Source organism: Adiantum capillus-veneris, chromosome 14 (assembly GCF_014529385.1).
Source record: "Adiantum capillus-veneris isolate H3 chromosome 14, ASM1452938v2, whole genome shotgun sequence".
NCBI classification, from domain to species: domain Eukaryota; kingdom Viridiplantae; phylum Streptophyta; class Polypodiopsida; order Polypodiales; family Pteridaceae; genus Adiantum; species Adiantum capillus-veneris.
In genome coordinates this window covers 154152157-154158466 of record NC_140944.1, presented here as the reverse complement: position 1 = coordinate 154158466, position 6310 = coordinate 154152157, and the positions used below count along the sequence as shown (strand labels likewise).

Below are 6310 nucleotides of genomic sequence, written 5' to 3'. Positions count from 1 at the left end.
TGTGTATGTGTGCGTGATTTGAGTGCACACATTGTCTCTTCTCTCTCCATGACCAAGAGAGTTTTCAAACTCTTATCTCTTTCTCTTTCTTTCTACCTCCAATTTCGGCTTCCTCTCTCTCTTTCTTGTGTGAACAGATGTTGGCTTCTCCTCTCTCTCTCTCTCTCTCTCTCTCTCTCTCTCTCTCTCTCTAGTAGCAGCGAGCTCTCCTTCCCCCTGTGCATTCCGGTCCCCCTTGGGTGTGTTAGGGCCCCTTGTCTGGCACAACGGGGAACCCACAGTACTCCAGCAAAGATCAATACACGATGGCTTCTCGAGCCCGAGAGCAAACCGTGGCCGGGTCTATAGTGGCCGGCGTCACTAGAGGAGCCAACTAGGCTCAATCCAAAAAGGAGATACAATCGGGTTCGGAGCCTTAAGCTCACCCGTATAGCATATAACAAAAGGGGCTCGAGTCTCTGTCGAGAGACCCAGGAGGAGCAAAAGATCCACAACCCACTGCGGGTAAGTTCAATTCCACAGCCCACTACGGGCACCAACCACAATCCAGAAATAATGTAGGGGCCTTGCGCCCGAAATCTGCTAAACTGTCCTGCGTGCACTAAGCAGCCCCACGGGCCTGCTCCCGAATACAACCTGCTGTAACCATGAGCACTCAAGCGCGCAGCCCCCCAACGGGAATGACCTGCAGCTCCAATAGGCCCGCTCTCGGGCGCTGATCCTGACCGGCTCGCAGCCCTCACAGGGGGAGGTCTGCTTACTGTCTGCGTGTGCAACCTGTAGGGATAAGGGCACAACCCCTCTGGAGTCGGCCCTGCTTGCTGTACCTACGTGCGCTGATCACAGCCCTGCTCAAGGCGCTGTACCTGGTTTCCGAAAGCAGCCCCCGATTGAGTAGGAGGCCTGCTGACTGCGCTCAATGCCTGAGCTGTGGAAGGCGCTGCTCTGAGGCCTGCTGTACCGATTCTGCTTCGCCGAGGGTGCTCTCGGCTACCCCGCGACCTGTTGTTTCTGAGCTGTGATGAAAGGTCTCGTGGCTCCTGCTCTCGGGTGAGCTCACGGCCAAGGCAACCCCGCAGGGTGCTAGCAATACCCGCCTCTGAGCAGGCGCGATAGAACACCGCCGGGCGCGCTCTCTCTCGCGGCCCAGGCGATGGAGTCTACCTGTTTCTCTGTGTAGTGGCCCCTGAACCCGAAGATTTGATAACCTTGGCTTATGCATGCATTTGGGCCTTAATCCCCTAGGCGCCCGTAGATTGCCTTCACATCCGACCCTATTACCTAACCATCTTAAAACCACCAAGAGGCGTTCTCGCGCATCAGCCCCAGTCGAGCACTCGATGCTTCTCTCCACTAACGGGTCTTCCCACACCGGGGGCCTCTCGTCGGCTCGGAGCCCTCGAGGCCTCGGAACATGAAATTGAGCTAGTCTCGAGGAGCCGAGGAGAGGTGGAGGGTCCCGAAATGCTCTCCAAAAGGGGGACCCGTAACACTCTCCCCTCCCCCAAAAAAGTTCGATGTCCTCATCGAGAACATATACCTTACCCAGAAAACAATGTGTTTCAGCCTCAAAACTTGGCTTACATCGTCCAGCATCACGCGCATGTATGAATCCCAATTCCTTTCCTGACGTATTCGTCGTCCAAGCAACCAGCCAAGGGAAACCATTTGCCCCCTTTTTGCGTCGAGCAACCGTATCTCCTGTTTTTGAGCCGTCCCCAGCATCAGTCCTCATCAAACTATCCAAACATCTCCTGACCTTAGGGGGCTTCCTCTTGTCCCACCCCGAACCTTCACAGTTAGTGCGACGTGGAGGAATCCACCGTGCATCTATGGCTGCTGGCAGCGTCACCCATTGAGCATTCATCCCCTCTTCTGGTGTTCCCTGCGTAATTCTCAGCCGCATTCTCTCCTTGCCGAACTTCATTCCCTTGCATCGATTTTCCTCGTGACACTCATCGAGTGCCCACCATGCGAGCAGCATGACCATGATCAGTGTGACCCCACTCTTCACTAGGGAGCCCCACGCTCTTAGCCCTGTTAGCAATCCTGTCCAAAAATGCCTGGCGTACCGTCCACTGCTCAGTGTTCCGTGAGCCCACTCGGACCAGCACCGGCTAAAGTGTAAACACCTGAGCGTAATCACTCGGCTAGCCCAGCTACCCGAATGAAAGGCGGGCTGGTGCTCACCGGAGCCTGCCTTCTTGCGCTGCGTATTTATGTTGCCTTCGCTCTCTGTGGCTAGCCCACCTCGTCGAGGGGACATACCTCGGCCATACCTCTCTAGCCTCAACATATCGTTTTTCTTGCACCTACCTATCTCACCACGCATCTCATTTATTTGCTGGTCCTTCGACTCAGCTCGACCCATCCCGATTGTGATACATCCCCAGCTACTCGCTTTAGTCCCTGGCTGTTGAGGTGGGACCCATCGGCCATCCGTAGGCTGCATTTGTGCCAGCCCTTGTTTTGCTACATACTGCATATCAGAACCAGAGAACGGCTCCAGCTCTTCCGACTTAACTTTGCCTCGGCTCCATATGTCCCAGCATGCTGTCAACTCAGCTATTCTGCGCATTCCACAAGCGGAAACATCCCTGCATGGGTACTCCTCTCCCGGATCCCATACGCATATTCTCACCCCCCGAAGGTCTTTGTCGGGCACATTAACTAACCCGTAAGATACAACCCCAAGCAACCCAGGTCGCCTTGCCCGGCTCGGGTAGTCGCGCGTCTTCACAATCATCCTGGAGTCTTCGTTCAGGGCCCGCTTTACCAACGGGGCGCATGGCTGGGGAGTCGTAGACCCCCGTCCTTCCATATCAATTAGTCGGCTGTCCCATTCGATACTGCTCCCAGCGAGCATACTGTCCACGTACCAGCATCTTATCACAAAAAAAATTATGGGTCCTCTATCCCAAGGTCCCCACATCATGTCCTGCTTGGGCACACACTCGGCCCCTCCTTGGTTACCTCTGCATCTTGCCCGGCTCCCTAGCGCAGGCTGCCTTGGCTTGAAAGCTCTCGGCCCTCGAGGAGATCGCCCACCACATCGCACGGCGTCTCGAGTAAAGGGGCACCCGGCCCTCTAACTGCGTTATCTCTGGTCCGTCAGGCCCGTCCATGAGGTTCACGTTTCCCACAGTTATGCTTCGCGCGCTTTTCACCAACTGTCCCCTCATCGAGGGCGACGTATACGAGAGCTGGCTAGCTCTGCCATCCTCAGCCCCATGCCTGGGTGTCCTTACAGGGACCTGCTCTTTGAAGCCAAAAAGCCGTCCTGCAATGGCTGATCCTGCTGGCTTTACTTCAGCCCGCTCCTCACTCGCATTCAATCTATAAGGCCACTCTGGATACATCCCCAACCGGATCTCCCTGACCCATGTCGTGACCCAATCACTGTGCATCATTGTTAGCATATACTTGGCTGAGTCTCGCATCTCAATGACCACTCGCACCCGACTCGCATCCTCTGTGATCACTTCACACGCAAGCGTCAAGACCAACCTGCCATATCCCAGATTCACCGCATCTCCTCTCACTTCTTCGCATACGATTGGATTATCGCCACATATTTCCACAATCCTTTTCTCGGGTAATTCGAATGCAGCAGCCTGTAGGTCGCTACATGCTGCGTGTTCCAACTCTCCCCTCTCATGTGGGGGATAGGAGTCAACAGGGACCACCTGGTGCTCCTCTTCAATTCCTTCACGGGTACCGTACCCATCAGTTAAGTATGGCTCGCAAGCCAACCACTCCCCCTCCAACAGGGTATGACCAGCATCACCTTCGGTAACCTGCAGTAGCTTTTCCTCATAACGGGCCTCGACATAGCCGGGAAACATAGCATCCAATTTCCTTGTCCACTCCTCTTCACTCATGCATTCTTCTCCTTCGTCCACACACGGAAGGTCAGATACAATAGGGGCTACCACTTGCCCTTCATAATCGCTCACAGTCAGCTGAGCGTTTGGAGCCATACAAAGCTCAGGCACAAGCATACCATCATCACACTCTCCATTCACACGATCGTGCATTGCATTATACATCCAATCCCCTCCGGGAAGAGTCTCCTCGGCGGGAGCTAGCGCATCAATTTTTTGTGACACCTCACGGTCCAGCATACGAAGCATTCTTATCTCCTCATCGCGGTCCATTTGCCCCAATACCGTTGCCATCCCATCATGGAACGCCTTCCGCTCGTGTTCCTGTCTCTTCAACTCCTCTTGCATACCTTTTCTCTTCCTCTTCAACTCCTTTCGCATTCGTTTTCCTTTTCGAAGCATCTCTTCGCAGTCCCAATCGAAACGCCTTTTATTCCTGTCATAGGTGTGATCCAGTTGGCATAACGCTTCCTTTACCTCCTTTCCGCGGCTCAAGCGCTCTTCCATTTCACCTTCACTCCAGGACAACGTTAAGCACTTGCCCCAACTGTCCAATCCTTCACATAATCGGCTCACCGCCATATTGAAGCAAAAAATTGCTACTTCCACATCGAACCCAGCATTTAAAGAATCCATTGGTCTGGCTCTGATACCAAATGTTAGGGCCCCTTGTCTGGCACAACGGGGAACCCACAGTACTCCAGCAAAGATCAATACACGAGGGCTTCTCGAGCCCGAGAGCAAACCGTGGCCAGGTCTATAGTGGCCGACGTCACTAGAGGAGCCAACTAGGCTCAATCCAAAAAGGAGATACAATCGGGTTCGGAGCCTTAAGCTCACCCGTATAGCATATAACAAAAGGGGCTCGAGTCTCTGTCGAGAGACCGGCCTAAAGCCTCTGAACCGGCTCGGCACTCTGGCTCAGCGGAGACCAGGTGGATATGCAATCATGCCTCGAAGGGCCTCGACGCTCTGGCTCAGTGGAGACCAGGCGGAGCAAAAGATCCACAACCCACTGCGGGTAAGTTCAATTCCACAACCCACTACGAGCACCAACCACAATCCAGAAATAATGTAGGGGCCTTGCGCCCGAAATCTGCTAAACTGTCCTGTGTGCACTAAGCAGCCCCACGGGCCTGCTCCCGAATACAACCTGCTGTAACCATGAGCACTCAAGCGCGCAGCCCCCCAACGGGAATGACCTGCGGCTCCAATAGGCCCGCTCTCGGGCGCTGATCTTGACCGGCTCGCAGCCCTCACAGGGGGGGGTCTGCTTACTGTCTGCGTGTGCAACCTGTAGGGATAAGGGCACAACCCCTCTGGAGTCGGCCCTGCTTGCTGTACCTACGTGCGCTGAGCACAGCCCTGCTCAAGGCGCTGTACCTGGTTTCCGAAAGCAGCCCCCGATTGAGTAGGAGGCCTGCTGACTTCGCTCAATGCCTGAGCTGTGGAAGGCGCTGCTCTGAGGCCTTCTGTACCGATTCTGCTTCGCCGAGGGTGCTCTCGGCTACTCCGCGACCTGTTTCTGAGCTGTGATGAAAGGTCTCGTGGCTCCCGCTCTCGGGTGAGCTCACGGCCAAGGCAACCCCGCAGGGTGCTAGCAATACCCGCCTCTGAGCAGGCGCGATAGAAGACCGCCGGGCGCGCTCTCTCGCGGCCCAGGCGACGGAGTCTACCTGTTTCTCTGTGTAGTGGCCCCTGAACCCGAAGGTTTGATGATAACCTTGGCTTATGCATGCATTTGGGCCTTAATCCCCTAGGCGCCCGTAGATTGCCTTCACATCCGACCCTATTACCTAACCATCTTAAAACCACCAAGAGGCATTCTCACTCATCAGCCCCAGTCGAGCACTCGATGCTTCTCTCCACTAACGGGTCTTCCCACACCGGGGGCCTCTCGTCGGCTCGGAGCCCTCGAGGCCTCGGAACATGAAATTGAGCTAGTCTTGAGGAGCCGAGGAGAGGTGGAGGGTCCCGAAATTCTCTCCAAAAGGGGGACCCGTAACAGGGTGAGGGGGCAGCCCTAGGGGAGGCCGTAGAGCCCTGCTCCCCACATCTAGTAGTAGCTCAGTCCACCCCTGCTCTGCTCGCCTACAGTTTCGACCTCTGTAGGCTCTGCATTTAGGCCTCTGCTCACACTCGGGGTCCATCTCTCCCCAGGCCCGGCCACTTGCCTCTGTCTGATAATGGCACACCTATTCACTGTGTGGAACAGAGCCTTGCTGACTCACGATTTAGCTCAAGTTCACCACTTCTACCAATTCACGCTTTAGTCGGAGTTCCAACTTCAAGAAGGTCCAACTACACACAGTCCTGCTCTCGACCTGCTACACATAGAGTCTATTCTTAATTAAATTAATCCTAAGCCCCTAACTAATTCCTGTTTTCTTGTTGGAGTGCCTACCATGGCCACTCAGGCCTCATCT

General features: G+C 55.0%; 1 pseudogene; it reads right to left on the bottom strand.

Moving 5' to 3' along the window:
• Nucleotides 1–358: 358 nt before the first annotated feature.
• Nucleotides 359–5024, bottom strand: LOC147443389 (uncharacterized; annotated as a pseudogene).
• Between the last annotated feature and the right edge of the window lie 1286 nt (nucleotides 5025–6310).